The sequence below is a fragment of the Neofelis nebulosa genome, chromosome 3, assembly GCF_028018385.1.
Source record: "Neofelis nebulosa isolate mNeoNeb1 chromosome 3, mNeoNeb1.pri, whole genome shotgun sequence".
Taxonomy (NCBI): domain Eukaryota; kingdom Metazoa; phylum Chordata; class Mammalia; order Carnivora; family Felidae; genus Neofelis; species Neofelis nebulosa.
The window spans coordinates 188,807,586-188,831,815 of record NC_080784.1 but is presented as its reverse complement, the minus strand read 5'-3'; positions in this window follow the sequence as shown (position 1 = coordinate 188,831,815).

The following is a 24,230-nucleotide window of genomic DNA, read 5'->3' as shown; positions in this document are numbered from 1 at the left end:
AAAATTAGAAAGTTAAATAACTATGCCAAAATTGTTTACTTTTTAAAAAATGTTTATTTCTTTTTGAGAGAGAGAACATGAGCAGGGGAGGGGCAGAGAGTGAGGGAGACACAGAATATGAAGCAGGCTCCAGGATCTGAGCCGTCAGCACGGAACCCAATGCAGGCTTGAACCCACTAACCATGAGATCGTGACCTGACACTTAACCAGCTGAGCCATCCAAGCGCCCCTAGGTCAAAATTGCTTAAAGACAGCAAGAAAGAACTAGGAAGCCAGTATTATGTATCACTCTGTGATTGATTATGGGTGATTTATTTCTTTTTTTACAGTTCTGTATTTTATAAGCATTTTACAACAAGCATATATAACTGTTACAAAAAGAAAATGTAATTAAATCATTATTTTATTTGTTTTTATTCCCTAGAATCATAAACAGAAGGCAAGCCATTGTGTATGTGCATTTTTAATAGATTACCATGGCATTTATCTGCCCAATAATTTGCCTTTATCCATTTAACTATATCTTTAATTTCCTTTTTAGAATGCATCCAACTTTGTTTTTAAATAATGTGCCAAATACCATTGCATATAATATTTTACTATATTTCCTATTATTTCCTTAGTATAAATTCCTAGATGTGTATTACTGGCTCAAATGTACAAGCAATCCTATAGGTTTTTTAAGGAATACTTTGTTGAGCCATAGCAAGGAACAGATCCACAGAATGATTTCCTATATCAAACTCCAGAAAATGCACAGAATTTTTGTATTTTGAACTAAGATACCTATGTAAAGAGGAAAAGGGGGGTGAAAGAGATTCTGAGATCTCTTTATCTCTTAAATATTTAACTAAAAGCCATACTTTGAGAATGCGATTTTACACAATTATCTAAAATATTTTTACGACACTTGGCATCCATACTGACATAGGGTTAGATGAAATTATTTTGAAAGCAGATAAAAAAATGGCTCTGTATACATTAGTAATCACTCTTATCTCCTTGAGCTTTGAGGACAGGTAGACAAGGGCTTTTAAATATCATAAAAAGGGAGGGTATACAGCAATAATGAGTCTATGAAAGCAATATTTGAAATTCCTAAGCTCACAAGGTACTCAAAATATTCAAATCAGGGTCACTTACTGCAATGCTTTTCGTTCAATCCAATGTTTCTGAGATGTCTTCAGATTTTCCCTTTCATTTATGCAGCTTTTGTTATTAGAGAGAGACTCCCATTTCTTGTTTTACAATTTATTCTTCTTAGTAAGGAAGCTTACGTTATTCTGTTTGTTAAAAGAATAGCTGAAGAATTAGGAAAAACCGATTTTCTAATTGTTCTGTTATCCAAACAAATGTATTCAAATTTTTCCATATTTTCTTCAATCCTTACCTGCCCTCCACACTCAGCCACATGACATTTGTTTGGTTTTCACAGGGTGCTAATGCCATTTATTGGTATTTCTTTTTTTTTTATTTAAAAAGTTTTAATGTTTATTTATTTGTAAGAGAGAGAGGCAGAGCATGAGCACGAGAGGGACAGAGAAAGAGGGAGACACAGAATCTGAAGCAGATTACAGGCTCTGAGCTGTCAGCCCAGAGCCTGATGTGGGGCTTGAACTCATGGACCATGCGATCATGACCTGAGCTGAAGCCGGATGCTCAACTGACTGAACCACCCAGGCACTCCCATTTATTGGTATTTCTAAACCTGATGCTAAAAGAGAGAAATTTTAAAAGTCTGCTTTTTTTTATTCATTATCAATCATTTTTTAAAAAAAATTTAAAAAAAATTTTTTAACGCTTACTCATTTTTTGAGAGAAAGAGAGAGAGAGAGAGAGAGTGAGCGAGCGGGGAAGGGCAGAGAGAGAAGGAGACACAGAATCCGAAGCAGGCTCCAGGCTTTGAACCGACAGCACAGAGCCTGACGCGGGGCTCGGAACTCACAAACTGTGAGATAATGACCTGAGCCAAAGTCAGACACTTAACCGACTGAGCCACCCAGGCACCCTTCATTATAAATTATTCTTATGATGAAAGACAGCGAATCAAAACAAAATTCTTTTCCTATAAGCTTTTGCCGGATGGTATTGTGAAATAACAGTGCTCCTCACTGTTCTTGGAGATTCATTATTGGAGTCAATTCAGTCAAATTTATTTTATAAATTTGGACTTTGTGGTGAGTTGCTTAGCTTTTGGACCGGTGGATAGTCATACAAGGAAACCACGACCTTTTTATACCAAAATCTACTCACTATTGAGATGTTAATTTTGTTCAATTTTTGGTTGGCTAATACACACATCTTCGCTCAGGCTGCCATAATAAAATAGCATAGACTCGGCAGCTCAAACAACAGACCTTTATTTCTCGCGGTTCTGGAGGGTGAGAAATCTGAGGTCAGGCTACTAGCATGGTCAGGTTCCGGTGAGGACCCTCCTGTCGGCTCAGTTGCCTTCTTGCTGAATCCTCACAGGGTAGAGGAGAGAGAGGGTAAGCCCTCTGATCTTTTCCTATGGAAAAAACCAGTCCCATCGTGAGGACCCCACCCTCAAGATCTCTGCTAAGCCTAATTATCTCCCCAAATACCTCACCTCCACATAGCATCACATTTGGGGTCAGGCCTTACACATATGAATTTTGGGGGACAGACCTTCAGTCCATAACACACACATACACACACCCGTATATAAAGACATACGAGTGTGTGTGTGTGTGTGTGTATAGAAAGATATGTATGAAGGGGTGCCTGGGTGGCTCAGTTGGTTAAGCGTCTGACTCTTGATCTCAGCTCAGGTCAGGATCTCACAGTTCGTGGGTTCCAGCCCCGCATCAGGCTCTGCGTTGACGGTTTCTTGGGATTCTCTCTCCCTCCTCTCTCTCTGCCCCTACCTCGCTTGCTCTCTCTCTCTCTCTCAAAATAAATAAACTTAAAAAAATTAAAAAAAGAAAGATATATATGATGATAAATTAATAGATAGGTTGATGGATGAAAATACAAGAACTCAGGAACCATTATATACATATAGTGCATCTATCTTTATTATATGCATATATGTGTATATCTAGAGTTTCATATACTTGTATATCATCATATAGATGATGTGTGTATTTCTGTGTGTGTGTCAGCCAACCCAGAGCCAAAATACACACACATACACACACTCATATGTAAATAAAAATGTGGTTTCTGAGTTCTTGTATACCTGAGCATGTATTTTTTTTTTTTCAAGCATCAAACGTGTGGTAGAAAAAGCTGCTTACAAAAACTCTTTTCCTCTAACTCTGTAGATGTGGCCATGCTGCCCTCAGATTGAGATAAAAAGTCTGAAGTAAATTTTTTAAATAATTAAATTTGATTTTTCTTCTCATATATAAACATTTCTTTTTTTTCCCTCCTGGTTTGCCTTTGTAGGATATTGAAAAATTATTGTAATACAAAATATCTGCCAGGGTAGAATACAAAAATTTTGCCACAGTAAATATGTCCATTCTCTTCATTTTTCATTTGTTTTGCCAGAAACTTATAAGCCTCTTACCCTTGCATTACTTTTCCATTGCTGCCTAACTAGTTATAAGCCTGGCGTGTTACAACAACATCCATTTATTATCTTACAGTTTCTGTGGGTCAGGAGTCTGGGCACAGCTTGACTGGGTCCTACTCTAGGGCCTCGCAAGGTTACAGACGACTATTGACCAGGCTGTGTTCTCATCTGGATGTTTGCTTGTGGAAGAATCTGCTTCCAAGCTCACTGAGGTGGCTGGCGGAATCCATTTTCCTACAGCTGTGTGACTGAATGCTCAGGGTTTTTTCTGCCTGTGGGCTGGGGATTGCCCTCTGCTCCTAGAAGATGCCTGGTTTCGTAGGCTCTTTCACAAGATGGCAGCTTCCTTCTTCTGAAATGTAATCATGAGAGTGACATCCCATCATCTCTGCCATGCTCTTTTGGTTACATGTGAGTAATAGTTTCTACTGGGAGAAGAGAAGAGTCACCTTAGGTGTGCCCACCACAAACCCACTCACTCTGAGTTGAGGAACTGTTTTCTTCAAGTCTAATTGTGGGTTCCTCAAATATTTCATTTTCTTCCTTAGCAACAATGGTAATCTATAGTTTTCTTAAGGTGGAATTCTGTATTTGTGAGACGGTAGGCCAGTTTAAGCAAAACTAGCAACTTACTGGAAAGTTGCTGGGGTAGTTTAAGAACCATAGGCTAGGCAGAGTTGAAAAGAGCAATGGAAAGAGCCAGAATGTAGCAGAAATAAATGGAAGTGAGGAAGGTCCATTCTGCCAGTGTCCCTGTCTCATCTCTGCCCTGCTCTACATGTGGCTGTTCCCCTCTCTCTTGCTATATTATATACTGGCTTCCTTTGCCTCAGTGCACACTCTGGACGCCAGAGGATTAAAGGAGTCGGCACACATAAAGTCGTTGGAACAGTGTTGGTACATGGCAAGTGTCCAGCAATGGTAAGCTCTTCTTATTGCTATTTTATTGTTACCTTTATTATTGCCGTATTTTGTGTATTCCTATTGTGGGGGTGAGGCAGGGGAAGGCTTTTGTTGCGAAATAAGGTTGGAGATTGCTGGGGAGGTGATCTCATACCTCTTTGGTGGAATTTCATGTTTTTCTCTTTTTCAGCAACTTGTATTGTTTTGTCTTTTTCTTGACATTCTCTAAGATCTCAACTTTTCTTCCGTAACACTCATTCTAGTTTTTACTCTATCAACTGTACTACTTACTCATTTCGGCACACAGTTGGACTCTGCAATTAACTCCATCTTTCTTGATCCCACAACTTGCTTTTCCCACCTCTTCCTCTTCTTCACACCCTACTGGTCTCTTCACGATCTATTCTCTCTTCCGGCTTTCCGCTTTGGCTGCGTAGAGGCTACCCTGTTTGTATCCTCCTCAGAATAGAAGACATTTTTTTCTGGTTATTATAGTCTATAGTTTTTCAGAGGTGTGTTTTTCTTATGCTCCTAAGCTGAATTTGCCTTTTTCCTAATTTCACCCCCTCCCCCCGCCCCACCTCCATGAAGTCATGATTTTATGTTGGGTTGCTTGTTATCCAAAGAAAAGAGACCTCTTCGGACCACATACATAGTCGATGCTGTCATGCCCTTCACTGCTCCGTTTCTGGACAGGCTAATAGCTTCCCTGTGGTAAGCATCTGGGATTCTATAGCTGCAAGCTTCTCTGGCATGCGTGGGTACAGGATGCAAGTGCTGGAGAGTTCGTATCCCTGGGAGTAGACATCACGGGGTAGCCCAGTAGGGAATGGGAGTTGCCCAATTTCTTAACCCCTCAGTGGCACAGTGTCAAAGCATGTCCTGTGCTCTCTTCCAGAGGTCTGCAGTGGATTTGAACACCGGTTTCTCACAGCAAACTTGTCAGTTAATGCACTTGCATTGGCTGCCTTCCTTCCATTTGTTACTTCCTGACATCCTGGGATGTCCCCCCATATAACCTACTTGCACTCCAGCCTTGTCCCAAAGTCTTCTTCTAGGGGCTCCCATCCCAAGTCAAGTCATTGGTCAACAAATCAGGTGAATGAGTGCCTCTTAGGTTCTGATTAAATCATTGTTTTGGATTTAGAGCTAGCAAGCAAATTTCGAACATTGTTCATAATTTTAAACAGATTCTCATTTGGCTCTCCTTTGGCTTGAGATGGGTTCGTCTTCAGTTCACTCCCTCCTGTGAACAGATAAAGGGCAGAAAAGCTGTAATCAGCAATGCACTCTGTTTTCTCGTTTTTTCCTACTCTTGCCTCACTCCCAGTCTTTCAGTTGGAGGGTGTCTAAGCTGTAGGGTGCTGTGCCATTCATCCTTATGTTGCCTTTCAGTTGCTTTCTGAAACCCTCTGTCTAGGACTAGATACAGAACAAGAGGCATTAATGACGGAAATAGCCTCTATCCAGAAAGGCAGCATCCACACAGAAAATGGTCTGAGATCCGGTTTTTTTACACATTAAGTTCTTTAATAAAAGTGCTGTATTCTGCAGATATCACGGCCAAAGAAAAAACCTAACCAACAGACTATCACCCCTGTCCTTAGTCTCAACATATAGTCCATAGCCCAGCTGCATCAAAATGACTTGGAAAACAGATTCCCAGACCTACTAATCCATAATTTCAGAAACCCAGGTACTTCTTATGAGTTCTAAAGTTTGTAAGTGACTGATCTAGTGGTTAGTGTAGACTTTTTATTTCTTAATTTAAGAGAAACTCAGAGAAAGAGAAGAATTATCTTCCAAGCAAATGACTTTTTAATCCACTGTCCATTGATGTTAATTTAAGTAACTTAAATTTAGTGTTTTAATTAAGAAAGAGCAATAATCTCCATTCTCACCCCAATTTCTTTGAAGAGACCATTGGGGTATTGGTTTTTCTGTTGGTGTATTTTTGCTGCAATATATTCTCATATGTCTTCTAAAAATGGTGTGTGCAAAGCATTTTCTGATTCCTTGCCTGAACATATTTAATCTCTGAATTTTATAGGTGATTTGGCTGGGTATAATATTCTGGGTTGAAAAAATTTTTTCCTCAGTATATTTATGGCACTATTCTATTGCCTTCTAGCCTCTGGAATTGCTGCAAAAACTCCAGTCTGATATTGCTTATTTTTAGGTGATCAGTTTGTCTCCCTAGAAGATTTTAGGAACTTTCTCTTATCTTGGGGAGTACTAATTTTTACAGTGATGTCTGGTATGTTTTTTTTTTTTCTTTTATTCACTGTGTTGAAACTCAGCGGGACTTTAAGTTTAATGCCATATACTGTTTTGTGTCTCTGGGGAACTGTCTGTTCACAGCTCCAATAATTTATCTATTTTTGTCTTTCTGAGAATTTTTTATATCTATATAAATATATATAAATATATGAACAAGAACTTAATATTAGTTTAATTTATTTTATTAATATATTAGTGTATAATTATAACACATATGATATATAGTTAATATACAAAATATATGTATTTAACTAATATGTATAAATTTGATTTTTTTAATGTTTATGTAGTTTTGAGAGAGAGAGAGAGAGAACCAGAGCATAAGTGGGGGAGGGGCAGAGACAGAGACACAGAATCCCAAGCAGGCTCCAGGGATCTGAGCTGTCAGCACAGAGCCTGACAGAGGTTTTGAACTCACGAACCGTGAGATTATGACCTAAGCCAAAGTTGGACGCTTAGCCAACTAAGCTACCCAGGCGCCCCAAGCTGACTTTAGTTTTAGATTTTGTTGTGAGAGTCTGTGATATCTCCATTTGGATATTTTTGTAGGAAACTTGGAGTGTCTCTATCAGGAGCTGCTAGTCATATGCCAATTTAAACCAGAATTGGATCCTGTGTTTCTCAAGTTTACAAACTTGCCTCTCAAGTTCATAAACTATGTAGAAACATTGGCAGTGTATCAATTCCTCCCAACTTGTGTTAAGTACTCCCGCATTGGTAATTTCCTAGTACACATATTGGCCCTAAGTGAAAAAAAAAATCTGCCTAACAAATGTAATGGACTGGTACTTCTAGGCCATTATTGGCACATCTTGGGGGGTATTTTAAGGCAGCGGCTTAAAGCCAAGTGGTTTTAATCACCTGAAAAGCAAGTTACCCTGGGGTAATTTATTAAGTGTGTGTATGTGTGTATTTTAATCTGTTTTTGTCCACTGGAATCCTTAAATAGAAGAGAAACCATCTGAGACAGGTATTTTTCAGGCTAGAATACCATGGCGCACATCTGCCTAATAAAGTTGTTGTTGAAGCTCTTCCTGTTGACTTTTAACCTCAGGGTCTACGTAAAGCCCCTCATTCATTAAGCAGTTGATTCCATTAGCAGCAGGCTGTGTCTGGGATCCTGGGGACCTTGCACCTGGCCTGGTTTATTCCTGACAAATCATCTGATTTTATTGATAGCCACCTGGAAAATTACATGTGGGGCAGAGAGTTCAGGCACACAGCTTAGAACCTACTCCTTAAGAGGAGCAGCAAGAGACAACCCACCCTGGTCACCTCTGCAACCAGTCCGTAGAAATAGGCATTTTTAAAGGAGTGACTCAATATTACTTTGCCAAGTTCAGCTGCTGTTTCTTTCTCTAAGGGGTATTTTAAATGAGGCAAGTTTCTCTTCCAGTTCGCATTGCAGAGGGGGCAAGGACAGCTCCCAGACTATCCTCAAAAGCCTTCAGCAGCCCTGTTACCAGACTCTCTTATCAACTCCTCTATTATTCTGTCCCCCAGGCCTCACATGATGCTTGCGGGGTGGTACCTAGCCATTCGGGAATAGCAATGCTTCTGACCCCATAGCAAGTCTTCTTTCTGGCTGCCACGTTAGATCAAAAACTGTGTGGGATTATCCCTTCAGGAGACAGTTCTCCTTTTTCAGTTGTTAGCAGGTGTTGCTGAACAGATTCACACTCTCTGGGGAGATGGGAAGCTCGTCGGTGTCAGAGGAAGAGATTTGCTTTGGGTTAACGGTGATGATGCCACACCTACACACGCTTCACGCCGTTCCCAGAATTTCATCCAGAGCTCTGAAGCAGCAGAGGCAAAATTGGTGAAAAGTGTTTTCTTTTTGGGGAAGAAGGAGCAGAAGCCTCCTAATTACTGCAGGAAAAGGAAGAGCTTTTGTCAATTATTTTTCCAAGAAGATGGAAAGCTTGAGGGTACTCCCTGCAGTTGAGTCAGGAAACTTATTTCGAACAGAAGAAAAAAAAAAAGGAGAGAGAGAGAGAGAAAAGATTGCACATAGTCTTAGAAATGAAACCATCTGTGACCCCGTTTCTTCCGATTCAAAAAATACGGAGCTTGAGGTTTCCATGGCTTTTCTAGCAGCTTAGGTCTTACGAGCTCAAGTTCTCAAAAGAGCCATTTTCTATTGACATGTACAATTGCACATAACTGATCATCGCTGATTGGAGGGGAGAGTGACGTAGTGAAAGAATAGAATGGTTAAATACCATCTAGAAATAATAGCTGTTGCAGAGATTACACAGCCCTACTGATTTCGAGAGCAAGCAATTAGTCAAACTAGACCAACTCAAGTTTTGCAAAGCAGATCTCCTTGGGAAACCTGTTTCAACACAGAACTTTAAAATCATTTGTAATTCACACGGCAATTAGCAAATATAAATGGTGTGATGATTCTTTGCATGGCATGGCCTCTTGTAAAGAGTCTGGAGTAGAGGAAATGATACTTTCGTATGGATCTGGGTTTAGGTTCCTTTCACACCATTGTGAGATTCTGAGTCATTTAGGTGCTTAAAGCCATAATGATTCATAGCGTACTTTGACAAAAATGCAACTACATTTCAGGGTTGTTAATAGGGGTAAATAAAAAAAAAAAAAACACGCATCCACAATGGCTGAAAATTAAAAAAACATAGGTCAGACACTCATTGCATTTGGAATAAAATCTAAACGCCTTGCCAGGAACTCCAGGACCCTACAGGCTCTGTCCCGTGCTTCCTTCTTTGTTCTTTGTCTCATCCATTCACTCTTTGCTCAGCTCTGTGCCCTCCTTGGCCTGGCTGATTTTCACTATGTACATCCTTCAGATGTCAGCATCCAGTGATATCTTTGTATAGATATTGAGATATTGTGGTTTATAAGAAATATATATTTGGTCATATAGATGATTAAAATATATTTCTCACACATATGAGGCCTTAGTCCATAGTTTTGGGTCCACAGCACCCCAAAACCCTTGGAATTTCCTGTGTTAAGAGCTAAGTGTTTCTCTTGTTATGTACACGGAGTGACCTTTGGACCACCTAAGGATGGAAGCTGTTTGCCAGGAGAATCAACTATATGATTCGAAGTTTGGACCATTCAGTCCTGCCCCCAGAGCCTTGGGGAGACAACTGGGGTTGGAGGTAGAATCAATTGCCAGTGGCCAGCTATTTAATCATTCATGCCTATGTATAATGAAGCCTCCATAAGACGCCAAAGGAGGGAGTTCAGAGAGCTTCTGGTTGGTCAACACGTGGAGATTTGAGGAGAGAGGTGCATTCTGAGAAGCTCCACACCCTTTGCCTACCCATACCTTGCCCTACTCATCTCTTCCATCTGGCTGTGCCTGAGTTATGTCACTCTAGTAAACCAGCAATCTAGTAAGTGAAATGTTTCTCTATGTCCCATAAGATGCTCTAAAAAATTAACTGGACCTGAGGCAGGGGTCCTGAGAACCTCTATTTGTAGCCAGTCAGTCAGGAGTACAGGAAACAACCTGGACTAGTGACTGGCATTTGAGGTCCAAGAAGGGGTCTGTTGGAACCTCCAATATATAGCTGGCCAGTCAGAAGCCCAGGTGATAACCTGGGTTCACAAATGAAACCTGAAGCAGGTGGGAGGCAGTCTTGTAGGACTAAACACTTAACCTGTGGGATCTGACGCCATCTTCCATAGTGTCAGAACTGAGTTGGAGTGTAGAACACCCACCAGGTGTCTGAGCAATATTTATTGGTGTAGAGGAACCTCCACACACACACACACGTTGAAATCGAGGACCAGACCCCAAATTAGATATCTTCCCTTACCACCTATCTCTATGTAATATAGTGCCCACCAGCACTACTTCATTCATTCATTCATTCATTCATTCAGCAATAGTTATTGAGCACCTACTATGGGTCAAGAACTGTTCTTTTTTTTATTAAAAAATTTTTTTAACATTTATTTATTTTTGAGACAGAGAGAGACAGAGCATGAACGGGGGAGGGTCAGAGAGAGGGAGACACAGAATCCGAAACAGGCTTCAGGCTCCGAGCTGTCAGCACAGAGCCCGACGCGGGGCTTGAACTCACGGACCGTGAGATCATGACCTGAGCCGAAGTCGGCCGCTCAACCGACTGAGCCACCCAGGCGCTCCGGGTCAAGAACTGTTCTAATAGCAAAGAATAAGTACTAAATAGCCCCCAGTAGGTCCTTGCTTTCATGGAAGTCCCATTCTCATGGGGAAGACAGATCATAAGTAAGTAAATAGCAGGATGATTTTAGGTAGTGAAAAAAAGCTATTAAGAAAACAGAATGATAGGCTGGATGAGGCTGGTGTACTTGGGTAGTCAGTGTCTCCAGTGAGGAAGTGATTTTAAACTGACACCCAGGCTCAGGCCAGAACCTTGTGGCAAAAAAAGGAGGTACGTTCCTGTAAATAGAAGGGTTTCCCATCCCGCTGTATGCTAAAGGAGCAGGAGGTTTTGTGACTAAAATAAGCCTGGATAAAAATGTCCTTCTGCAAAACAATCTTGAGCTGTCACATCACTCTTTCCCGCTGAGTTCCTTGACTTTAGGTGGGCAATAAAACTTTCCCAGGAACCCATCCTGACTGCTGGAAGAGAGGGCCTATAATTGGGTCCAAATTTATGAGGTGTTACTATGTACCATTTCAAAAGGAGAGCTTTTGAAAACACCGAGGTGGCTATGTGGCTGTTGTTCGTTATCACCATGGAGAAAATTACACTTTCCCTCTCCTCCTCTTCTTTCAGATGTCCATGTCTCCAAAACAACCCTTATGGCCAGCAGTAGGGTCCTTCTCACCGAGTGAATGGATGGACTGTCCATGAGGTTCAAGGATGATACCATTATTTTGGTTCATTAGGCATCTATTCACGTGGCACCATCGCGATTCTGACTCCTTCAGGCCAGTGGGTCTGTCCACTGTGGCCATGCTTCCCTCTTTCCCCCAGTGTCTCTCCCGCATCGCTTTAATATGTCTTCAGGGAGTTCCCGCTCTTCTCACTGTGGTGCTGGGAGAATGTTTTTCTTGAGTCCTCACTTGAAGAGAATTACGAACCTCGGAGAAGAAGCTCTTCTGTTGATTAGGCTTTTTTCCTCCATTTGGGGGAAATCAAATGGCTGAAATATAAATTTGATTTGAACAGTTCTTAAATATCTTTTTTTCAACATCGACAGGAATTTTGCCTTTGCATTTTGATTTTGTGCATTTAAAAAGTGAACCAGAAAGACTCTCAACCACTAAAAGTAGAAATTGCAAGAAGCAATCTAAATACAAACCAGCAGAAATGATTATGATAAAATGTCTTTTGCATGTCTGATCTATAAACACATTTAATGGCCCACTCAGAGGATGATGGTATTATTATTGCAAGTAGCATATTCGTGGAAAGTGAGTCCCAAATTTAATTTTTAACCATCCCAATGAATTGAAAAGACTGGCTAATATGGTTTTAAAAATCGTAACACTCACATAGAACCTGTATTATATATATATATATATATATATATATATATATATATATATATATTTAGGGAAATTTGGAGAAAACAGAGACAGAGGAAGGTATTTCTACTTTTGCTAATGGGCTGGACATGCATCAAAGTAAAGCAATATTCATAGATTTCATAAAAAACAGAACATGGGCTGCCCTTGATTAGTGGTGGGCTTCCAAGTTGGTCTATCCAGTCTCACACTGTCCAGGAGTAAGAGAATTCTTTTTCCCTGTCATCACCCCTAAAATTCACTAAAGTCACTCAGCTTCCGAGTGGGCCATCGGATGGGTTCTTTTCCACACAAGTGAGCTCGCACGCACAGGCATAGAGCCCTGTGTAAGTGTGAAAGCAAAGAAATATCCCCCCAAATGTGGTGATCACCAGGAGACGGACTGCCAAAAGAGGGAACTATCTTGTCTTAAAGGCAACTGGAAGGATAACCAGCTGATGACTCAGAATGCAGCCGGTTCCTTTGAATCATTGTCTAACTCTCTGCAGAAAGCTCTGTTTTCCAGTGTCATCTTTTCCTGCCTGGGTGGCTTTTCTTTTCTATTCTTCTCTACTGTTGAATATCTTAATATCGAGACAGTTGGAGTGAGGGAAACCAGCTCTGCCAGAATACTTGCAAATCTTTTATCTCCCTTCCACAGGCACCCACTGAACTTCATAGCAGAGTGTCTGGTCTTTGTTTCTGATTCTCAACTGTGGCACTCACACTGAGCCGTTGAGGTTGAGAGGGTGGAGCTAAGCAGACACAGGCCCCAGCTGAGCCTCCAGCTGAATGTAGATGTCACCGGGCACAGATCAGATCTTCTGGCACAGAGCAGAAAAAACACCCAAATGACACCTGTCTCTCAACAACTTGGGGTGGTGTGTTATTCAGAGAGAGCCAGCTGATTGATGTCTTCTCTTAGTATTTCTATGTTAGTCTACCATGCACCCAAAGCCCCCCTCCCCCCCCCCCCCCCCGCAAAGTGGGATGCTTATTCCTCGATGCATCAAAGGATACTGGTACATCAAACTACAAAGTTCAAACCAAAGGCAAAAGGAGAAAGGGAAGAATATCCTTGGAATGGCTATCGCCCAACTTGAGCTTTCCTAAGAACGTGACAGTCTAATCTACAAATCTAGCAATCTACCAGTTTGAATGGAGACGAAATTTGGAGCTGCCTATATGAAGAATGTTCTCGTGAAGCCCATGGTGGCGGTATTTTGAGTTGGGGCAAGTTAGAATAATTGCAAATGAGAGACTTCTTACCTATGTTGTTTATGCAAATCGTAGGCTCCCCAGTATTACTGGGTAAAAATTGTTATTCTGCGTGAAAATAGGAAGAGCCAGTTTGGGATCTATAGCCAGGGGCTCACATACAAAAGTAGTGAATTAGGGCGCCTGGGTGGCTCGGTCGGTTAAGTGTCTGACTTTGGCTCAGGTCACGATCTCATGGTCCGTGGGTTCGAGCCCCACGTCGGGCTCTGTGCCGACAGCTCAGAGCCTGGAGCCTGTTTCAGATTCTGTGTCTCCCTCTCTCTCTGCTCCTCCCCTGTTCATGCTCTGTCTCTCTCTGTCTCAAAAATAAATAAACATTAAAAAAAAAAAAAAAAAAGTAGTGAATTAGATTCGTTTGTCTCCATCTATTTAGCCACATTTCTGATGGTAATATTGCTATTTGATATGTCATTTCTCTTCTTTAAGATCCTAAACTGTCACCTTTAAAACCTGACTATTTATTATCACATTCATCCTTCAAGTCCAGAACAATCACAAAAGGAGACATATGAGGTACTCTTTTAATGCCAGGATTTATTATAAATCACAATTTCTTCTTTTCTCTGAAAAAAGAAAAGGGTGGAAAACAAAGATGACAGGGGGCCCCTGTGCTTAGTTACATATGATTTGAGACTAGAGTTAATAGCATGAAATGTATTCATACAGTGAACTTCTGCAAATGTGAAATTTCTGTGCTTCACGATCGAAATTCATTACCAATGGAAAGGTTTAAAACCAGAGAAAATGAGTGGGGAAAACCGCTTGAAAACATAACAGGCTTGAAAAACAAGAGAAACACGAGATAAAGCTAAAAAGAATGATCTGGAATTAAGACCATTTAGTAAGATTTTATATGCATGTATCTATATACAATCTTCACAGATGATCACAGATGTATGGAAGAAAATCTGATAGGGAAACTTAAAGGCTGAAATTGTACACATATTCAAACAAGATAGTAGCATTTGTGGAAGAAAAAGACTACGTAGGTTCAAACTTATGTTGCAACTAGCCACAGGACCTTTCTCCTTCTGCAAATGTCACCACACAAATAAAAAAAAAAATCTTGGTTCGAATTCATATCACCTCAAGTCTGACAGAGAAACTAGTAAGACAAAAAATCTTTTGACCTTGGAGTAATTTTGCAAGTGATCTAATTAAAGAAATGAGGTCCAACTGAGAAAGGGCAATTTTGTGACTTTTAAATTCACACGGCAATGAGAGGCAGGCTAGCGTGGGTCAACCGTTGGTCCCCTTTCATTTGAAGACATCAATCAATGTGTTTGGATGGTGTCACATGCTCATTCAGACGTTTATTCTGTGTGTTCCAATCGTCTCGGTCCTTGTGGAGCAAACTACCTAATGGAAGGGATGGGCATGAATTAGAAATTGGAATTGTCATCATACTCTCAAGAGAGGAGCGTAGCTGTGCAAGGTTTTAACAAAACTTGATTAGAGAAATCAAGGAAGGCTTCCTGGAGGAACTAGTTTCCTCCAGAAAAAGAGGAGTTAATGCCAATTACTGCAGGGGAGCTGTGGGCAATGGGATGAGTGTCTCAGGCTCCGAGAACATTGCATACAGTAATAGTATGTGATAACAGGGGGAGTTTTGCATATGATGCATTAGAAGGAGAGTGGGGCTGCCACTTGGGCGTTGATGAGGATCATAGAGTCATAAAATGTTAGGGCTGGAAGGGCACTGGTGATGCTCTAGTTCAATCTCTTCATTTTACAGGTGAAGAAACAGACTCAGAGGGGTTAAGTGACTTGGCCAAGGTGACACTGCTAATGAGTGGTGGAGCTGGGATCAGAGCCCAGGGCTCCTAATTACCCTTTTAATGCTTTTCCACCACACCATGCTGATTCTTTGTATCTGTGTTAATGAGTAGATCAAGATGCTGTGAAATTAGCATAATAATTATTTGTATATAAATACTGCATTTAAAATGCTGCTATATAACAGAGCTTATCCTTCATAACCCACATCTGCAAACTGTCAATGTATTAGTCCTAAAGAAGTAAATAATAATTGGCTTTTTTATCATAAAAGGGTGCAGATCAAAACCCAACCTCAAGACTTGTATGAGTTAACACAAATCCTATATTAAAGGATTCTCAATTAATAACATTTTGCTATGTATTGATCTATTCCTTTATCCAATAGCTATAGTGCTGGGTCCTAGGCATTGTTCTGGGACTCAAGTGGTCCCATTTAATGAATAGCACACAGTTACTTCTTTCGAGGAGTTTGCAACCCAGTGATAATATTTATGACCATTTTTTTTTGTTTGTTTTCGTTTTTTACTGAAAGCTGACATCAGTGTTGTGAAGTGAGGCCTGATACAAAAAGGATGAGATGTTTGGGCAGAAGTTTCAAAGAATATCTTCCAAGAACACTTAGCACAGGTAACCATTCTAAGATAAAGAAGCTTCCAGCATGGGTGGAGGTGATGGGAGGACACTGCAGTTGTTGCTTAATTAGACCTTGGTGAGGTCTTCAAATGGAAATGACCAATTGTATTCCTATGATAGATTGTACTACTTTGGAGAGCTGGTGATGAAATCCAGCCGTTGAATTACACTGAACTACAAACTTCGTTTGTTCTTAGGTGCATAGTGATTTGCTGTAATAATGATCATCCATTTGCTGGACAGCTGAGATTTTTTAAAAGCTTGATAGCTTTTGGCATTGCATTATTAGTCCTGGAAGAATGCAACACATTTGTATCAATTCTCAGCTTGTACAAGTTAGAATATCCATCTTTTATAAATGCAGGCCACTTAAGACCTGTGTGTTGGGCCTCTGTGCTTTGTTTTGTTTTGTTTTTCTGGCAATTCTGTAACAGACTATGCACTTTAGTTTTTCATTAACACTGTTATGAATACACCCATCTCTAAAGCTTCAAGGGAGTTTATTTGAGCTCACTTGTGTTTTATGGACACAAGGGCCAAGTAAAGTCCCCAAGAAGGATACATGCTGTCAATTTTCTTTGGTGAACGAAAGCCTAACAATTCCAGACAAGCCCCTTTCCAAGAAATATGCTGCATATCTCGATTCAAATACTCATCTGATGAGAATCTAAAACCCCTACTGAATTACACTGGACGAGAACCTGATGATGTTGATTCTTTCAAGATCACTGAAGAAATTGACTCTCATCTCTGATTCTGATACCTTTTAGTCCATCCATCTTGAAAATGTCTATGGAGTGATTCTGTTGTACCTTCAGAAATGAAATTCATAGGCATGGATTTTCTCACACAGCAACTTTATATACAAAGATGAGAATAGCAGAAAGGTCATTTCCAAAGAAAGTGACATTTATTCTGTATTCACTGAAAAGCCAAAAGAGTTTTCTCATTCACCCATACCGACCGAGCCCCGCATCTTCCTCAGAAGACGTGAAAGAGACCTCTCCTATTTGCTCTTGCATCGAACTTCAGGCGCAAGACCTGTCCAGACAAAGTGGCTTCTTTCAAGGATGAACCTGCTGTGTTCATCAGAGGCTTTATTTTGTTTATAGTTCAGGCTTGTTTGGCAGGTTTTGTTTGTTTTGTTCAATACAACCAAGCAAATGCCCGTCTCCTTTCTGAATTAGTTTTGCATCAGTGTATCCTCCACTATTTTCTCTTTTAAGGTAAGGTGTTAGCTGTGTATATACATATACGTATGCATCTATATACAAATATACATATATACATGACATGTATACTTAGCATGTACACACACGTGTATATTTACCATGTATAGACACCCCTCCATGCATGTACATCATATGTATACATGTGTGTAAGTGTACACGTATGTGTGTATTTATGCATAGTGTATATGTGTGTATATGGATGTATATGTATTATTCAAAGTCAGTGGTTTCAAAAGAAATGCAGCCAGGCATCAATTATTGATGCTAATGGAGATCAAGACCAAGAACAGTTGAGTAAAGTCAAATCAACAAAGACTGCCCAAACCTCATGTTAACAATGGTTTTGACCTCATTTGTGACAAGATCTTTTCTCCAAGCTCTTGCTAACCAGACTACCAGCACTGAATTTGGAACAGCGAATGCTGTAGAGAAGCCATGCAGTCGCTTTACTTGAGAGACAGTTCTGGCCATTCTTTTGGTCCTGCTGAGGAGAAGCGATGTAGGCCTAGAGCAAAGGAAGGAGGGAGATGGTCAGCAGGACAGAAAGACTTCCCTGCATTCTAGTTTTCCCTGGATCAGAGCTTTATGATCATCACCCCACATAATGAATAGTTAGGACTTTCTGTCTTTTCCTCAATTGAAACTTATTTTGCCGGAAGACAGTATTGCAGAATGGCTGTGCACTACTGACTCTAAGTGCAAATCATGGCAGTGCCACCTACCAGTTGTGTAACCTTTGGTAAATGACACAGCCTCCCTGTGCTTTTGAGTCCTCATTTGTGAAGCAAATTTCGTAATAGTCCTTACCCCATTGGGTCATTGTGGAGATTAAATGAACTAATACATGTGAAGCAACTATAACAAATCTTGGCATATAGTTTGTGCTCAAAATAGTGAGCCATTAAAGAATTCCCCATCAGAGACAACTTAGGTCATTGGGAAATTGAAAAGTTTGGAAGGTGAGAGACCATGCCATTAAAATGAGGGCTAACTATAACTATAAATCTTACTGTTGAAATAATAAACAGAGTAATTATTGGAGAATTAACAGGAACTCATATACCATTACATTTAAGACTTGAACCTTGCTCGAACTACTTTTAACTTCTTTAATGTTTAAGACCTATAAATGTCAGAGCTCACTAATTTCTTTGGCTTTCAATAAATGCCAGTGACTTTGAGAATTGTTATCCCTTTAGCTTATCTGGCAAGAGCACAAGCTTAAAGGGTATCCAAGAAGACAATGATTACAGTGATGGCCCATTCTCTTCCCAGGAGAAAATGCCAGTTGCTGAGGTCAACCACCCTCTGGGGCCACAGTCCTTTGGGGACCTTTTGTGTGGAGTCACTTGAACTAGGTGCTGAATGGGATTTCCAAAGACAGAGAAGATAGACCCCCTTCTGTTAAAGAGTGCATTACTCACCAGGAAAAATACATTGACAAATATATACTAATGTGTAATTTCTCTGGAATCCTAAGAAAATAAGATAATTTTATCAAGTAAAATGTTCCAAGAAACCAAGCTTTTCAGATATGGGCCCCCCAAAAGTGGCTGAAATATTTCAAATGGAAATCTTTCTGATAAAAGTTGAACAGAGCAGAGACTCTGGAGAAGAATTTTGCATTTACTTAATAAAGCAGGATGATCATTATGGATATCAATTATTGAACTGTGCTGAATATAAGGGGCCATTGAGGTATGAAGGACTGTTTGCCCCTGACTTAAATGACCCCAGATGGACATACTTTTTATAGTTCTTCTGCTTCTTTCCTTATGGATAGGCAGTTAGCTTCCTTTCAATAAAATAGGCTTCTCTCTTGTAGTGGGTTCGACATCCAGAAAAAACGGATTGTCAGAATTCTGCCCCCCTGAAAGCAATTAGGTCTACACTGTTTTCTTTAAAATAAAGGTAAATGCAAGGAAAACATTATCTCTTGAATACATCCTATGTGCTAAGCATGTCTGCATACATCGTTATCATTTGGCCTCTTAACAATTTCACAACATAAAGGAAATTATTGGGACTTGGAGCGTTTTCTAATTTGACCTAGACCAGTGCTTCTCAAAGTTTAGTGAACATCAGAATCATAAGAAGAGCTTGGTGGAGTAATTTCATAGACCCCATCTCCATATACTCTTATTCAGCAGGTCAGGGGTAGGGCCCAAATATTTGCATTTCTAACAATTTCCCAGGTGATGCTAATGTTGACAGTCACCGAATCTGCCCTAGATGACACAGCTAGGGAGGAGATGGGTAGAATTTCAACCAAAGACCATCTATTATAAGAATGCATGATTTTCGTGAAATCACACTGTCTTGAATGTGGCAATATACATTTTGACTAGTTGAAACCTATTTTTTGCATATTTATAGAGTCTAAATTATGCTTCGGATAGGTACGTTTTGTAGAAAAGCCCATAGTTCCAGAGTCAGTCATATTGATTACCCAATTAGCTCCTCTGCTATCTATGCATGTATAGGTATTTATTTCATTCTTATAAATATTACGGGCCAGGTATTGCTGTAGGTGCTGATGATACAGCAGGAATCATTCTTTTCCCTCACGGAGCTTACGTTCTATAAACGGGAATCAGGCATAAAAAGACCAGCAAATAACAGAATAAGATAATTTCAGAAAATAATAAATGCTATGATGAAACTAATCAGAGCTGGCCTGATAGATCATGGTGAGTATGGGAGGTTACTCTGGACTGGACAGAGAGGACGGGTCTCTCTAAGGAAGGATATTTTAGCCCATACCCTAGTGACATGAAAGAACCAAAACATTTGAAAATCTATGAGCAAATCCTTTCAGAAAAGGCGAAAGGTTTCTGATTTGGGGAATTAGCTTACTATGTTCAAGAGAGAAAAAAACATCCAGTGAGTTTGTGGTCTATGTGGAACATCCAGGGAGCAGTAGGAGACCAGGAGAGAATAAGAAAGATGCCACAACAGAGCTGGGGAACTATTCTTTGTACACGTGTTAGACAGAGGGAAGGAAGGGAAATGAAGCCATGAATATGAGCAGAGTAACAAAGACATTGAGGGAAGGGTTTTGAGAAGGGCTGATAATGAGTGAGGACCTGAAGGTAGAGAAGGGTATACTTGGTTGATGTGGGTATGAAGGATACTGTTTGGACATCCTTTGGAGGAAAAAAAAAAAGCTTTTATAATGGCATGAGCCAAAAATTGAAGGTATGAATTCCATTAGATATTAAAACCTGTTTGTGACCAGCACTCGTTAATACTTAGAGGTCTGGCAAGAGATAAGGGCAAAAGGAATGGCTTGGAATTTAGTTTGGTTATATATACACATGCATGGAACCACTGGTTAACCATAACCATGAATTAGAATCGCCCGATGCTTAAAGAGACAGCTGCCTGGACCTCATTCCAGATGAATTAAATTGGAATCTGTGGAGAGTTGGGCCTAGGGTGATGTGTTTTGATGTGCATACCATCCCAGCTGAGGATCATTACCCTAGAGCAGGTGTTAGCAACCTTGACTGCACATTAGAATCACTTGGTTAAGCTTCAAAAAACAACCCACGCCCATGCCTCACCCTGGATCAATGGAATCAGAATCTATGCAAGTTGGAGGGCATTTAATGAAAACAAAAATACAACGACAGCAACAACAACAACAACAACAACAACAACAACAACAACAACAAGATTTTCAGGTAATTCTAACTTACTGCTGCCCTCAAGGAATACTGCTGAGGGCTACAAAGGTAGAGGCAACACCATCCCTGCCCACACCATCCCTAATAGGGAAGCTGTGAATAAATGCACGGCAGGGTGCCACTCAGAGTAATATTAAAAATTCAGAGTGTAGGAAAATTAGAGAGACAGATCAATTCTGTCAGTGAGGTGTGGGCTAGGGTGACCCGCTTGTCCCACACCGCTTGGATTTTTCCTGGTTTCAGCACTGAAATTGCAAATCCCTGGAAACTCCTCAACTCCATGCAAACTGGGATGATTGGTCATAGTAATTGGTGACAGAAGTTTCAGATGAGAGATTTGAATTAAAAGGAGCTTGCCAAGCGGGCTGCTTGGAGGCTGAGGAGGGGGCGGGAGTCCACTTCCGGCAGTGAGGGCAACATGCAAAAAGGCATGGCGTGGGCTGATAGCTTGGAAGCGTGAGTTTGGCCTCACTGGTAGAAAAGCGTGACCAGATTGTGACAGATGAGTCTGAAGAGGTAGCTCTAGATCCTAAAGGGCCTGCCTCCTATGCTCAGAAGTTTTGCATTTTATCCCCAGGCATCCAGGAAGTGGTTGCTAGCGTTGGTGGGAGAACCAACATAGCTGGTTTTTTTTTTTAATTTTTTAAGATTTTTTTTATTTTTGTGGTTTTCATTTTCGAAAGATCACTGGAGGAAGCTCTGGGGTTGTAGGCTTGTTTTCTTTGAGCACTGCTGACTCATTGAGGTACGAATTCATTTAACCCCTCTCTCCATGCAGCCTTATGAGGCAAATGCAGGTGTCACAGTTAGTGCAAAATTCAGATGAAAGTCGTTTTCAGTACTTCTGCGGGTTCTTCAGATGAAATACCCTAGGAAGTTGCTGAGGCTTCAGACCTTGGATGCATGAGTTGGGTCCGGAGCCCATCATGGTTTCGCCACACACCCCAATAAGTTCGACAACCCGAGTCTCAAGGTAGCAGCTGCAGAGAACAGAGCTTGCCCCCAACACAGCTAGTGCTGGGAAGGCTAATGACATTTAGTTTGAGAGGTTTCTGTACGCTTGAAGGAAATTTCCCATATAGGTGTTTCTTCTATTGTAGGAATAATAGTGGAACTGCAATAAAATAAAACATTAACTAATTTTATAAGTCGACGTATTTCCTTGCTGGGGAAATCCACACCAGCAACAATCCCATTTTGAGATGGGAAGCATCCTGGTGCCATCAGCATTTGGTGATGATGACATTTTGATGTCACTGTTTTACCAACAATTGCTGTGCTCGTCCTCCATACGCTGGTCCATTTAATTGGATGGGTCTCAAATAACATTTCTTGTTGACTTTCACCCATATCGCATAGCTTTCTTACCCCTAATTTAAAACAAAATAAACAAAGAAAGAGCATACCGGGCCCTTTAGTCAGCAACATCACAAATAGCGAAAACAGCAATAATCAAAATAAATAAATAAATAAAATAGTAAGAAACTACAAACTTTAATCCTTGAAGGTGATGTGTCTATATAAATGATTTGGTATGCCTCTGTATGGGAGATTTGTTTCTTCTCCTTATTTATTCATTTATTTATTCAACCACTTATTTATATCAGAATTGACACAGGCATATTTATTTTATACTTTAAGTTATAACCCAATACTATGCTATTTACTTTGTTGCTCAGAATGTTCCAGCTTGGCCAATGGGGGCTCTTTCAGTTGGCTCTTGTCTTCCTTTGACATGCCCCCGTCATTTTGTTTTTTGAGTAGTTGCTTACTTGATGACACTACGTGATGTTCCAGCCTCTTCTGGTATGTTTCCTGTCTTTAGTTGGAGAATGGAAATAAAATAAGGGTGCTGAAAATAAGATCTGGGTGCTGGTGTACCACCTTTGTTTTTGAGAGTCAGATTTACCCAGACAAAAATATTAAACTTTTGTCTGCATCTGGGATGCTGATTTACTGTTAACTGTGTTTTTCAAATTTCACCGAATGCAAATTCTCTCCAGCTTTTTTTGGGTACAGATAGTACCATTCTTAAGTGCAGCTGTAAGACCTACATACATAGTTTTCAGCAGCTACCCGATTATCTGATTGAGATGTGATTTCTTACTTTTTGGCTCTTCCTCCTGTTGTCTGTGTTCTGGTGGATTTTTCAAAGTTCTGTATTTAGGCCTGGCTTCCCTGTGTGACTTGTCTTATGACCCACTCAAACTCTTCTTTCTACCATCTGAGCTCAGTGAAGACAGTAACTACATATGTGGCTTGCTATGAAATCCCCCGGTACCTTCTGTATTTTCTGGCATAAAGTAAGTACTCAATGCCTAGTTGGAAAGTGAAAGAACTAATGAATACGTTCTGATAATTGGATCCACGCCAAGCTATTACTGATTGACAACAGCTTACCATGGTCTCCTTTTGAGATATGATTCGTGGAAATTGCAAAGGAAAGCAGAAGAGTCGTTGTATGCAGGGGATGGCAGCTATCAGGGTGTTTAATCCCAAGGAGTACTTAGTCACCTGATCACTTTGGTCAGAGGACCTTTGGGTTAGAGGGACCTTGAAAGCCGTTAAGCCTATTCTTGCATTTTCTCCATCTGATACTTGGTTTATCTGTGATCTAGAATGATTGACCCTTCACATAAGGTGGGAACATAAATAGTTGAAGGCTTGCTCTGTGGAAGTAACCAGTAGGTATTGTGGCATGGTGGACAGGGAGAGGAACACTTTCTTTTGTGAGGAATCATCGAGAGAAAGGGAGGGGAACTCATAGGTATTAAATGCCTACTATATGTTTGATACTGAGGTGAGTCACTTTTTCCTCTTCCTTCTTCTTGTGTTCCTTTTTCCTCTTCCTTTCTCTTTTCCTTTCCCTCTTTCTCCTTTTCCTTATATCCCTTATGTCCTCTTACATTCCCTTACATCCCCCTTTTTTTTTCTTTATACCCCTTCCAATCGAAAGTCTTCTCTCTAAGTCCATTCTCCTCTTTATCATCATGCAATTTCTTCACCTAACACAATGTGGACTTCCAGTTTTTGGTCTGGCACGTTAGGACCTTAGAAGTTGTCACTCCATCCTAACAAGTAAAAATGCAAACCAACTGAAAGCTAACAACTCTTGGATCCATTTGTGAGCGGAGGTCACTGGATGAGTGCCTGTCCCTCCAAACTGGAGAGACTGACAGGTATATACAGAGCATCACAGCTTACTGGGGCAGAAACATACAAGGGAGCCAGTGCAGGGGTCTGACCTGTAGTTGATGAATTGCTGGAGGCTCATTGGAAACAAGCGTGAGGGTCAAAAACTCCAGGGTGGTCCAGTGATGGGGAGCCCCACACTTTTGTGAGTTTTTCCTTCAAGGGCTTGACCAGGTTCTCATGGTGAATATCAGAGAAAAGTCTCTTCATGCTTCTAACAG